This window comes from Nyctereutes procyonoides, unplaced genomic scaffold (assembly GCF_905146905.1).
Source record: "Nyctereutes procyonoides isolate TBG_1078 unplaced genomic scaffold, NYPRO_anot_genome, whole genome shotgun sequence".
Taxonomy (NCBI): Eukaryota; Metazoa; Chordata; class Mammalia; order Carnivora; family Canidae; genus Nyctereutes; species Nyctereutes procyonoides.
Window position 1 is genome coordinate 25220321 of NW_026575131.1, and position 14531 is coordinate 25234851.

Below are 14531 nucleotides of genomic sequence, written 5' to 3' on the forward strand. Positions count from 1 at the left end.
AGTGTCAAGGTGAAAGTTAGGTCAGGTGAAGTTCTAGGTCAATTTCATGAACAAGGTCAGTGTAAGAATCACAGTGAAGATAAGTGTGAGCATTAGGGACAGAGTGTCAGGATCAGAGTCAGGGTCAAGGTAGAGGTAGGGTAACATTCAGACTTGGTACAGTGACTGTGAAGATCAGGGTCTAACTCGGGCTTAGTGTCAGGGTCAGTTGAATGTTGGAGTCAGGTTTATAGTTAATGTGAATGCATATGTCAGTTTGGGATCAGAGAAAGGGGCAGGGTCATAGTAAGAGTCAATGTAATGGTCATCACAGAATGAAGGTGAAGATTAGCGAGAGGATGACATATAGTAGTAAGTCAGAAAAAGTATGAGAATGAAGGTCGATTCAAGGTCAGGGTCAGCATAAATGTCAGAGTGTTGGTGAGGGTAAGAGAGTCTAGTGAAGGTCAGAGTCAGGTTAAGGGTAACGTTGAGATTAAATATCAGAAGTAGGGTAAGGATCAGGCTCCCTGCCCAGTGGAGAGTCTGCTTCTCCTCTCTCTCCTCCCCTTTCTCCTGTTTGTGTTCTCTCTGTCTCAAATAAATAAAATCTTTAAAAGAAAACAAAAAGGTGAGTCTAGAGGCACCTTGGTATCTCAGTTGGTTAAGTGTCCACCTTTGGCTCAGGTCCTGAGCCCTGCATCAGGCTCCCTGCTCAACAGGAGTCTGCCTCTCCCTCTCTCTCTGCTCCTCTCCCTACTTGTGCACTCTTTCTCTCTCTCAAATAAATAAATAAAATATTTTTTTTTAAAAAGGTGAGTCTAAAATTCATGGTCAAGATCATGGTGAAGGGAGGGATGCCTGAGTGGGTCATTAGTTAAGTGTCTGCCTTTGGCCCACGGTGTGATCCTGGAGTCTCAGGATCAAGTCCCACATCAGGCTCTCTGCCTGTGTCTCTGCCTCTCTCTCTCTCTCTCTCTCTCTCTCTCTCTGTGTCGTGTGTGTGTGTGTGTGTGTGTGTCTCATGGGTAAATAAAATCTTTAAAAAAAAAAAATATCATGGTGAGGGACCATGTGAATCTGCAGTGCCCTGATAAGGATGAGAATCACAATTAGGTAAGAGTCATATTCATAGACATGGTAAGATTCAAACTCAAAGTTGGCATACAGAGTATCAGGTTGAGTTTAAGGATCAACTTGTAACCTGACATGCCCAGAACCTGACTTTGGCTAGCACCCTATCTTGAAAATATCCTGATGTTGACCCTGATCCTAAACTAAACTCTGAACCTTACCCAACCCTAACCTTCATATTGACTTTCACCATGACACTGGCCCTGATCTTGACCTTCAACTAGATACTGACCCTGACTATCAAGCTAACACTGTCCCTGAAATATATCCACTCAGCCCTATCTTTTTTTTTTTCACTCAGCCCTATCTTGACACTGACAATCACCTTTTACCCTACCTCTATCTGCGTCCATTTCAGACCTTGACCCTTATTCTGACCCTCATGCTGACCTAGACCTGAACTTCAGCATCAGTCTAACTCTGATCTCCCTGAATTTCACTCTCAAACTTAGCATTCCTATAAGCTTAATTCTTACTCTCACACAAACCCTAACGTAGAACCTACCCCTCATCCTGTACTTGACCCTGATCTTAATCTTCAACCTCACACTGACCTTATCTCTGACCATGAAACTGACACTGACACTCACCCTGACTCTGGCCTATACTTTCCCTAACTCAGAGTCTTACCTTCACCCTACATCTGACTTTGACTCTCACCAAAGTCTGAAACCTACTCTCACATTGACCTTGACTCTGTTGCTCATTCTGATGATGACACCAACCCATTCTTATCCTTAACCTGAAGCTAACCCTAACTCTGATCCTCCCTGATACAAGCAGCTGACCCTCCACCTGATATTGATCTGACCTTGAAGCTAACCCTGACACTTATCCTAACCCTGACCCTTTATACTGACCCTTACACTCATAATGACCCTGACTCTTATTATAACATTCAATTTGATGACGACCATTATACTAAGCCTGAGCCTGAACTTCACCATGGCCTAACCCTAACATCCTTACCTTCATCCTGACCTTATCCGTACTGTGTATGTGATGCCTACCCTTACACTGATCTTTACTCTGAATCTGACTCTGATCCTCACTGTGTACCTGACCTTCCCAGTGATCCTCACAATTCCCCCAATTACCTCACAGGACCTTGACCCTAACCTAGAGCTTTACCATCACATTCATCCTGACGTTGTACTTGGCCTTAAAACTCATCTGACTCGGGATCCCTGGGTGGCGCAGCGGTTTGGCGCCTGCCTTTGGCCCAGGGTGCGATCCTGGAGACCCAGGATCGAATCCCACGTCAGGCTCCCGGTGCATGGAGCCTGCTTCTCCCTCTGCCTGTGTCTCTGCCTCTCTCTCTCATTCTGTGTGACTATCATAAATAAAAAACAAAACAAAAAAAAACTCATCTGACCCTCACGCTCACCCTGATCCTATTCCTTACCATTTTCCTGACACCGACCACCACATGCACCCTCAACTTCAGTCTTACCCTTCATATGTCCCTGACTCTGCATTTGATCCTGACCTTCAATTGCAGCTTAATCTTTTGTTTATCCTACTTCTTTCTCTTGACCCTCACTTTTTGTCCAGTTGCTAATCCTGAAGCTGAAACTGGTCCTCATCCTTATCCTGACACTGACACTCTTGCTTTTACAATGGCACATTGTGACACTGACTCTTACCTTGGCTCCGCCTTCACTCTGACTCTCACACTCATGTTGACTCTAAGCTTCTCCCTGACTATGATTCTTACTTTAACTATCATCTGAACCTAATCATCACCCTCACCCTGAGCTGACTTGACACTGACTCTCAACATGATCCTTACCCTTATCATGATCTGACATTCACCCTAACCTTGATGCTGCATCAGACTCTCACCCTGACCATCACTTTTACCTTCTCCAGGACCCTCATGCTCAATCTGACTCTGACCGTGACATTGCCCTGACACTGTCTCTGACCTCTTGACCCTTTGTACCTTACTTGACTGACACTCAACCCGACCCTGAACCTTTCCAATGCCCAAATCTTGACGACAATGCCGACCCTAACCCTGAACCTGACCTTAACCAAACGTTGACTCTGATCATGACTCTCTGCCCCTGATTCTGATTATACCTTGACTCTTATCTCACACTCATATTGAATGACCTTGACCCTCACCTTGACTCTCTCCCAAACATTGACTCCACATTTCACCTTGTCCTTGATCTTAAAGGACCTTGTTCCTAAAAACTGACACTAATCCTCACCCATAATTTGATCCTTATTTGGTCCTCACTCGGACCCTGACTCTTAACAGTGACACTAAGAGTAACCTTGATTCTTCCGGTGCCTGGGGGGCTCAGTCATTTAAGCATCCAACTCTCGGTTTTGGCTCAGGTCATGATCTGAGGGTCGTGAGATCAAGCCCCATGTCAGCCTCTACACTGGGTGTGGAGCCTGCTTATGATTCTCTCTCTCTCTCTAATAAATAAATAAGAGTAATCTTGATTCTTAACCTGACCTTGAGTATCACCTGGCTACCCATAATAAGTAGTCTACTCACCCTTATCCTGACTCTGACTTTACCTTCACTCTGACACTAACCCTGACATTGTACCTGACTCTCCCTTGATCTCACTCTGACAATAAACCCTTCACTGACTTTGATCCTCATTTTGACCCTGACATACACTTTGACCTTGATCCTGACACTGATCCTGACCCTTACTGTGACCATGATGCTCACATTGAGCATGACACTTATCCTTAATGATCATCCTCCACTTGTCCATTACCTTCTCTCTGACATAAAACTTGGCCATTACCCTCATTGATATTCTGACCCTGACCTGAATCCTACTTTCATCCTGAACTTAACACTTCCTATTGTCATGAAATACTGGATCAATACCCTAATCCTGACCAGAGCCTGGCACTGACCCTGATTTCTGTTATGACCTCTGGCTCTGATGTGAACCTCATCATCATCATCATGAGTCTGAATATGAAATCTCATATACTTACATTCTAGTTTCTAGAATGTATTTTTGAAAACTGTGTATACTTCTGAACTTATACTTGAACCGCATGTTTTCAAATATATTGTTTTGATTTGTGTTAATATGATCCACCTCAAAATGAGAAAGAACGGTTGAGATGAATATGTGGTTCTCATTGATTTACCTCAGGTGGTGCGTGGGTTCAACATTAACTGTTAATTGTAACCATCATAAAAAATTCTCTTTATGGGGTGCCTGGGTGGCTCAGTCAGTTGAGTGTCCAACTCTTTACTTGAGCTCAGGTTGTGGTCTTGGGGTCATCATCTCGAGGTCAGGGGATGGAGTCCTGAGTCCATCAGTCAGGATCCATGCTCAGCAGGGAGTCTACTTGAGATTCTTTCTCTCCCTCTGTCCCTTTCCCCTGCTTACTCTCTCTCTTTCTCTCTCTCTCTCTCAAATAAATAAATCTAACAAAAAATTCTCTTTAGAGGCAGATGTTTGGTTTTGAGCTTGGTTTCTTCTTCACTGCTTGTCTGGTACACAAACATACAACGTTCAACTGTATTGGCTTAATTTGCAGTGAGAGGTTAGTGTGAGAATAATGTGTATGTATGTTCTCATTTTCACATATACAGTGTAAATTCCTCTTATCTTGTTGTAACTCATAGGAAGACAGAGAACTTGGGGTAAAGAATGTTTCTGAGCTTTTGGGGGGGTTTTCTTCACAGAAATCTTACATAGGTCTCAGTTTAGGCAAACAAGAAATAGTATTGCAAACAATTCATATTCGTGCAAACTGGCTCTGTCTCTGATATTGCTTTCATAAGAAAGTTCTCATTGCCCCCTAAATTGAAATAAACATCAGGAAAGCAAAACACACTCATTTTAAAGGCACAGTCTTACGTGCAGAAAAAAAGAGGACTACTGGGTCAGCCTGGGTGGCTCAGCAGTTTAGGACCGCCTTCAGCCCAGGGTGTGATCCTGGAGACTCGGTGTCCAGTCCTACATTGGGCTCCCTGCATGGAGTCTGCTCCTCCCTCTGCCTGTGTCTCTGTCTCTCTCTCTCTCTCTCTGCCTCTCATGAATAAATAAATAAAATCTTAAAAAAAAGAGAACTATCTACATATTTTAATTGACCCCTTATGTCTTATATGCAAATGCCTCTGGATGATAATACATATATGTTCTTACTTACCTCCTCAAAAATTTTAATTAATATGAGCTAGTGCTCAAAATATTACCTGGATGGTCTTTAACTTTCTGGCCTCTAGGTGTCACTTATGTCTATAGAAAAAAGAAAGAAAAGAATGATTTCTTCAATTAAAGATAATATAGATAGTTGATTATGGTGGGTACAAAAATTACAGAGAGCTTCTACTTGATTTTTTACTGCTAAATTTTAGAAAGTTGTTGCAGTGAGTTCACATAGTAATTTAAAATCATATATATTGCTTTATTTAATATACTGATAAACTATCTTTTAAACTTTATAGTTAAAAACTTTAAATTACCTAAGTATGTGTTTGTGTATCCACAAAGTACCCAGTCATTGAATTGGCCCCGCTTTCTAATAACACTCAATCTAGAGCAAACCCCCACTTCCTTAGGCCCTCCTAAAATCGCCTGATTAAAGACCAAATTCTACAATGGGTACTTTCTAATGCCCTCTAACTGAGACATCCTATGGTTCCCAGTTGCATTCTCCCCCAGTGCAACCAGTAACAAGCCCAATTTATTCAATCTTCTTCTTCTTCTTCTTTTCTTCTTCTTCTTCTTCTTCTTCTTCTTCTTCTTCTTCTTCTTCTTCTTCTTCTTCTTCTTCTTCTTTCTTCTTCTTCTTTCTTTTCTTCTTCTTTTTTTTTTTGGATTTTTTTTTTATTTCGGTTTTTCAAAGAAAAGTCCCTGAGTTATTTTACGGCCAGATCCACAGCAGTTCCTTTCGTCACCAAATCATCGTTCATTCTCAATGCTTTTTTGCACAGCCCTCAACTATTCGAGAGGCCTGACCTACTCGTGTTCTGGTCTAACACGGCCGCAGCGCAGTCAGGTCTCCCTGCAAGCAGGGAGGTCAGGTCTCCCCAGCAGGTGGAGACGCCGAGCCGCTGCAGCGCTTGCAGCGCGCGCCCTCGGGCCTGCCCAGCGCAAGCGCGCGCTCTTGAAAAAGCAAGTCAGAGAGCCCGGTCGCTGCCCCCTGTGTCCTTCCTCCTTTGGAGGAAAGAGGAGGATGCCCCCCATCTCCCGCTAGCCCTGGCGCTCGCTGGCAGGTCGGTAACGGGCAGCCGGGGGGATTGCGGGGGGGCCCTGCCCGCCCCCGGCTCACAGGAGTGGGGCTCCCCGCTGCACACTTTGCCAACCGCCTGCCAGCGAGCATGCCTTGAGGAGCAGGGGGAGGGTGACTTGGGCCAAAACAATTAAATTGCAAAAGGAGGTATCCCTGGGTGGCTCAGCGGTTTAGCGCCTGCCTCCCGCCCAGGGCCTGATCCAGGAGACCCGGGATTGATCCCACATCAGGCTCCCTGCATGGAGCCTGCTTGTGTCTCTGCCTGTGTCTCATGAATAAATAAATAAAATCTTTCTTTTTTTTTTTTTTTTTTTTTTAATTTTTATTTACTTAGGATAGTCACACAGAGAGAGAGAGGCAGAGACACAGGCAGAGGGAGAAGCAGGCTCCATGCACCGGGAGCCCGACGTGGGACTCGATCCCGGGTCTCCAGGATCGCGCCCTGGGCCAAAGGCAGGCGCCAAACCGCTGCGCCACCCAGGGATCCCCCAATAAATAAAATCTTAAAAAAAAAAAAATAAATTGCAAAAAGATGCTGGGTGGTGGAAAACTTGCAACCCATCCCTGGGTCATGCTCTCTCTCTCTTCCTCCAAGGGAGGCAGGGCTGGGCCACAGGTAGGCCACCGGGTACGACCACCTGGCCCTTGGAGGAACTTTCGCCCCTGCACAGGAAGGCGAAAATCAGTGAGCCCCAGAAAGGGTTGATCTTACAAATTGCAAAGCTGATGGGAGTTCAAGGATCTTTGAGAGCCTTGTTAATTTTACTTTAAAATCATGTTCTCGGGACACTTGCGTATCTCAGTGCTTGAGCATCTGCCTTCAGCGCAGGGTGTGATCCTGGAGACCAGGGATCAAGTCTCACGTCCAGCTCTTTGCATGGAGCCTGCTTCTCCCTCTGCCTATGTCTCTGCCTTTCTCTGTGGGTCTCTCGTGAATAAATAAATAAAATATTTTAAATAAATAAATAAATGCTCTGTTCTCTTTATATTTCTTGAGGACTTGGATATGACAAGGACAGTGAAGTTTCCACATAAAAGTACTTAACCCAAGTACTAGTAAAATGAATGTCTCTGTCATTAGAGAGGTAAATGAAAATTTACCAGGTGGGAAAGCAAAACTAAGCCATTACCTCCTCCCCAAGTATGGGAATAGCTTTACAACAGGGTAAAATTTCACTGCACCCTGGAAGTAAACACACAATGAACAAAACATATTTCTAAATCACCATAGAAAGTGTTAGTATGAAGTCCATTTGGAGGTGTCCACAGGACACCTGTCTGTGACCCACCCTGTCCATTTTATCAGGATTGTGTGGTTGCCATGTAAGACTTGCTTTGAAAACATCTGTGGCATCTACACCTAAAACGAGGCCACCAGTGTTAATTGAATATTATTTCTGATTTATCTTTGTTTTATGGGTAATATCATGAAGAATTTTTGCTAAACTCCATTTTTCAAATGTTTTGGTATAATCAGCCATCCTGAGGTGCAGGGAGCATCCGAAACTGAATTAGAGACTTCTTTCAGACAGATGGTAACAGCATCTTTGAATTTCTCCAAGAGTGTTCTTGTCTGTGTGATTATAAGGTATTTATCTCGGTTAACATTGTTTAACATAATGGTCAGCCGAAGCATTACTGTCAAATTATAGGTCTTTGCCTTTGACCTTTTATTTTTATTATAGCTATTTTCTTAGATAATAGCAAAGCATCTAAAAGTTCTTTAATGTCCAATTTATATAGGTTTTTCAAGGTTAGAAACACCTTTGTTTCTGAATGATTCTGAATTTGTGGACTACCTCAAAAGCACATTTACTATCAGTATAAATATTTGCACTTTTATTTTTTTGTGAGCTGGCAACGGCATATGAAGTAATTTAATTTCTGGAAATTGTCTATGTCTAAAGGGTTAATTTAACTCTGTGATAGCATTTTTAACTTTAAATAAATACAACTAGGGGCACTTTGGTGGCTCAGTTGGTTAAGCATCTGCCTTCAGCTCAGGTCATGATCTGGAGTCCCAGGATCAAGTCCCACATCTGGCTCCCTGCTTGGCAGGGAGCTGCTTCTCCCACTGCCCATTCCACAGTGTGCATTCTCCCTCTCTCAAATAAATAAATAAAACCTAAACTAACAAACAAACAAACAAATAAATAAATAAAAGTAGATCAAGGGTGGCCTAGAAAATTACTAAGAAAATGGTTGAAGGGTATGCAAAAAGCATGAGCATTAATATTAAAAGAACAGTTAATAGCTGGTGACAAAAAAGAACTTCTGATCTAGGCATAAAATAAGTCATTTTACACAAAAGGCCCAAATTATCATTTTATTTTTTTTGGCACATTACTTATGTAACAAATTGTCTGCATGAAGACCTACATTGTCGGTAGAGCATGCAACTCTTTTTTTTTTTTTTTAAGATTTTATTTATTTATTCATGAGAGACACACAAAGAGAGAGAGAGAGGAACAGACATAGGCAGAGGGAGAAGCAGGCTCCATGCAGGGAGCCCGACGTCGGACTCAATCCCGGGTCTCCAGGATCACACCCTGGGCTGAAGGCGGCACTAAACTGCTGAGCCACCTGGGCTGCCCAGAGCATTGCAACTCTTGATCTTGAAGTTGTGAGTTCAAGCCCCACACTGAGCATAGAATTTACTTTTTTAAAAAGATATATAGAGATATAAAACATATAGATAATTTAAATGATAGCTTTAAAACATGATTGACAATATAATAAATAAAACAATATATAATCTTAAATTTATTATGTGAATGAACTGCATAACTGTTAAAAGTAAACAGAAAGTCATATCCTATACACACACATCTGTATCTCTCTGCAGTGCTTGTACCCAGTATAATCAACTACCTATACCAAATACCTTTTTTTTTAATTTTTATTTATTTATGATAGTCACAGAGAGAGAAAGAGAGAGAGGCAGAGACACAGGCAGAGGGAGAAGCAGGCTCCATGCACCAGGAGCCCGACGTGGGACTCGATCCCGGGTCTCCAGGATCGCACCCTGGGCCAAAGGCAGGTGCCAAACTGCTCTGCCACCCAGGGATCCCCCAAATACCTTTTGTATTATTCTTTTCTTTTTTTGCTCTAGATGTAAGAGATAGCTAGAGGGCAGAAAGTTGAAAACCACCAGGTAATTTTTTGATGAGCATTTACTTCACATTGATCAAAAGCTTTGGAAAAAAAAAAAAAAGCTTTGAGGACGCAAATACAAATTTATATGTATTGCTATCCAAAATTATTTGCATATTTTGCTAATCCACTGACATTTAAAAAACAAAGAGTCAATTAAAATTACATTTAGTAAACAGTATATTTTTATCTTCTTTTCTCTTTGTTATAACAATGTGTTTTTAAATGTGTTTTCTACCCTTGTGTTTATCTTGCTTTACTTGCAGAAACAATAAGGGGTTATTTTTGCAAGAATGTCTGAGACTGAGCTTGTTTATATTAGTACAGATTCTTTTCATCACTGCTCTTAGATTCTTCCTCATTTACCATACCCCACGGTAAGTATGTGCCTTGGAGATGAATGGCACACATTCATCCACGCTTGTGTTCATCTTTATTTACTCTATGAAGCACTAAGGAGTTTCTTTTAAGAGAAATGTCTGAGACTGAGCTTCTTTGCACTAGTACAAATTTTTTTCAATTCTACTTCTGTTTGCCTACATAGAGATGTATGTAAGGTATGACCAAGAAAACCTCAGATACATTTATCTGCGTTCATCTGTGTATTCACTGCATTTTCTTCCTGTGAGTTAGAACAAGAGGAATCCAAGCTATATATGTGAAAATGAATTCAAATTTACACATTGTTCTGTATACAGTAACTTCTTATTGTGATTTAAAGCAAATATCCTTGAAAATCATATTTGCTTGAACAGACTAGCAATAAAGGAGAAATCAGACATTAGTTTCTACAGAAATTTTTTACTGACTGCTAGAATTAACCCATGCTTTATCTGAGGCAAATCAATGAGAACCACATGTTCTCCTCAACTGCACTTTCTTACTTTGAAGTAGACCATATTAATACCAGTCAAAGCAGCATGCTTAAAAACATGCATACAAATGTAAGCAAGTTCAGAATTATACATAGATTTTTTAAAGTATGTTCTTATTGCTAGTTATAAGAAATCTAGTTGAAACTAGCTTGTAAATGTACAAGATTTCATGTTCAAACTCAATGTGGTAATACTTAGGTCATTTTAAGGGTCAGAACCATTATGAGAATCAGAATCACATTGAGGGTTGGAGAGGGTCATTGAGTAAGATTGAGGGTCAGGGTCATGTGAGCTTTAGGATCATAGTAGGGATCCAGATCAGTGTTAGGATCAAGATCTGGGTCAGAGTGAAGGGTGCTTGGCTGGCTTAGTTAGTGGAGTGTATGACTCTTCATCGCAGGGTTGTGGGTTTGAGCCCCATGTTGGATGTAGAGATTACTTACAGCTAAAATCTTAAAAAAAAAAAAAAAAAAAAAGGATCTGGGTCAGAGTGTATGTTAGGATCAAGTAAAGGGTCAGGGTCCGTGAGGCGGTTAGTGTCCAGATGAAGGAGAAGAGAAGGTCTGGTACAGAATCAAGTGAGGGTAGCTGTAGATTTAAGGATCAGTGTCAAGGTGATGGTCACAATGAGGGTCAGGTTGAGGATCAAAGTCATTGTCAGAGTCAGGATGAGGCTCCATGTGAGGTCAGGCTAAGAGCGAGGGTAAACATATGAATGAAGCTCAGGGTCAGGGTCAAAGCTAGGATTAGGGTTAAGGTGAAAATAAAGATGAGGCTGGGTAATAATCATTATTCATAAGAAGGAACAGCATGAGGACCTGGGTTGGGATGAGAATTCTAATCAGATTAAGTGTCAGTGTGAGGTAAGAATCAAGGTATGTTCAGGATTAGGGTCATGTTGAGTTTCAGGGTCACACAGGATGAAGGTCAGGTTCAGAGTGAGAGTAGCATAAAGGTTGAAGTCAGGGTATTGGTCAGTGTCAGAATAACGAATAGGGTCATGGTCAGGTTGATCATCAAAAACAGGGTGATGTTTGAGGAGTAAGGAAGTCAGATACAGTGTCAGGGTGACATCACAGTCAATATCGCATTGAAGATAAGGGTCATGAAAAGGTAAATATGAGTATTAGGATCAGAGTGAGAATCAGATTCAAAGTCTGATTCAGGGAAATAGTCACAGTTAGAGTTGGCATCAGGGTCAGAATCAGGATGATGGTCATATTGAGGTTGAGGTTCAAGTTCCTAGTGAAAGTTAAGGTCTAGTGCAAGCTCAGGGACACAGTGAGGGTGAGGATCTAAGTCTGAATAAGATTGAAGTTTCAGGTAAGGGTCAGCATCAGGATCATGGTGAGGGATAGAGTCAGAAAAAGGGTTAGGGTCAAGTGAAGAGTCATGGACATGGTGAGGGTCAGAATAAGATTAAGGATGCAGGTTAGAGTCAGCAATAAGGTGATGGTGAGGGATAGGTAATGGTAAAATTTGAGGTCAGTTGAGTTTTAGGCTCAAATTTAGTCATGAAAGTAGGTTTTGGGCAAAGGTGAAAGTCATGATAATAGTAAAGGTCAGAGACAGCATAAGGGTCTGGGTCATTTTGAGGGCCAGCATCAGGCATATGGTGAGGGATAAGTTCAGGGCGGAGGTGAAAGTTGGATCATTGTGGTGTTCAGGATCAGGTTCAGCTAGAATCCAGTCAGTCTCAAGATGAGAGTCACATTTAGGGTGAGGGTCAAAGTAACGGTCATGGTCAGGATAAGTCTCAGGGAAGATTAACATGCAGTTCGTAATCAAGGTGATGGCCAAGGTAAAGGTCACTGGAGGCCAGAGTTGGCATCGTGTGAGGATCAGGATAATGGTGAGTGTCAGGGTGACAACATGGTCAGGTTAATCTTCAGAGTTAGAAGTGAGGCTTAAGTTAAGGATAAAAGGGAGCTTGGAATCAATTTCAAGCCAGGCATCAGGGTCAGAGTCAGATGAATATAAGGATGAGATTCAGACTAAAGTGAGGGTGAAAATCAAGTGCATAGTCAGAGTGAGGGTCTGGATCAGCGTAAATGTCAATGTTAGGGTCAGAGTCAGGGTAAGATCAGAATGAGGCTGTAGGTCGGGGTTAAGATTTAATAAATGTTTAATGAAGGATGTTTCCATGTACATGTGTGGGTCAGGGTCAAGGTTATAGACATGGTGAGAATAAAAATTCAGGGAGAGGGTCAGGGTTAAGGGCAAGTCAAAGAGAGAAGCAACTAGTCAGAGTAAGGGTACTGTCAGCTTGAGAACATGATGAAAATCAGAGTAACAGGATCAGGTAAGGCCAAGTAGGGCCAAGTTCAGGATCTGAGTCAGTTTAAGAGAAGTGTATGGTCAGGGTCTGCTTCAGGATGATTGGTTCAAGGTTTTCAAGATAAGGTGATAATTAGGGTCAGGTTAGGGCAGCCCAGGTGGCTCAGCGGTTTAGCACTGCCTTCAGCCCAGGGCGTGATCCCGGGATTGGGTCCAACATCAGGCTCCCTGCATGGAGCCTGCTTCTCCCTCTGCCTGTGTCTCTGCCTCTGTGTGTGTGTGTGTGTGTGTGTGTGTGTCATGAATAAATAAATAAAATCTTTAAAAATAATAATGATAATTAGGGTCAGGTTAAAGCTGGGGGCAAGTTGAGAATCAAGTTCTGGTAAGGCTCAGGTGTGGGAAAGTCAGAGCCAGTGTTAGGGTGACGTCAAAGTCAGTTTGAGGAGATGATCAAGGAGAATGTGAGATAAGGCTGATAGTAGAGGTCAGATTGAAAATCAGCACCAGGTCAACTTTTGGGACAAAGTCAGCCTGAGACTTAGGATTAGGATCAAGGTAAGGATAAGGTTAGTGCAAGTTCCAAAAAGGATAAAAGTGAGGGGTCAGGGTACCAGGAATAGGAGGTAAGGAACAGGGTAAGGTCAGGTTCAGAATGTGAGTGAATGTGAGGGTTATGATCAGAGTCAAATTATACAAAAGGATGAGGGTCAGTGACAATGTCATTTTATAATTAGGGTAAAGATTAGGGAGAGATTCAGGGTGAGGTTTTCAGAGTAAAAATTAGGTTGACAGAGTCAGTATTACTATTAGGGTCAAAGTGAGGGTAAGATTCAAGGTCAGGTTCAAGATCACTGTGAAAGGTAGAGTAAAGGTCTAATAAGGGTATTGGTCAAATTAGGGTCAAAGTGAGAATAAAGGTCAGTGTCAGAATTAGAGTGAGTATAAGGATTTGTCAGTATGAGTCTTGGTAGGATGAAGGTAAGAGCTAGGGTCGAAATGAAGGTCAGGGAGAAGGTTAGATCCGTGTCATGTTCAAAGTAAGGTTCAAAGACAGAGTGAGGGTAAGATTCAGGATGAAGGTAAGGTCAGAGTGAGAGCCAAGTTCAAGATCAGGAGCTTATTCAGCATCAAATTTATGGTTGGACTCAGGATTATGGTGAGAGTCAGTGTGACATTCAAGTTAAGGGTCAGAGTTCAGGCAGGAAGAGAATTTTGAGTATCTAAGTCAAGGTCAGGGTTAAGATCTTGGTGAGGCTCGAGTTCAGGATCTGAGTTTTTGTATCACGGTGAGGATTAGGATCAGGTTCGGAGGAAGTGTGAGGATAAGATTTAGAACCATCACCAGGATAAGGGTCAGTGTCAGTGTGAGGGCCATAGTCAAGTACAGGGATATGGTGAAGGCCAGGGTGAAAGTTGGGATAAGGTAAGTTTCCAGGGTCAAGATTAGGATCAGCATCTGGGTCAGAGTCCATATAGAGGACAAACTCAACATGAGGGTAAAGGTGAGTCAGTCCATGTCAATGTCAGAGTCAGGGCCAAAATCTGGGCAAGCATCAGGCTGAATTAAGGTAATAGTAGGACAGGGTGAAGGATTAGTTCATGTTCTATCAGAATGAAAACCAGAGTCAAAGTCAAGTTGAGAGTGGTTCGATGTGAGGCTCAAAATCAGGGTCAAGGTCTTGATGAGGGTTGCCATATCAGGCTCATAAATGGTGAAGATCAGAGACAGGCTTTACGTAAGGGTCAAAGAAAGAATTAGGCTCAGCATCAGGCTAACAGTCAGAGTGTGGGCCATAGTCAAGGTGAGTGTGAGGATGAAGGTCCCATCGCTTTTGGGGTGGTTCATTGTGCAGGACAGATAAAAACTATTCTCTGGGC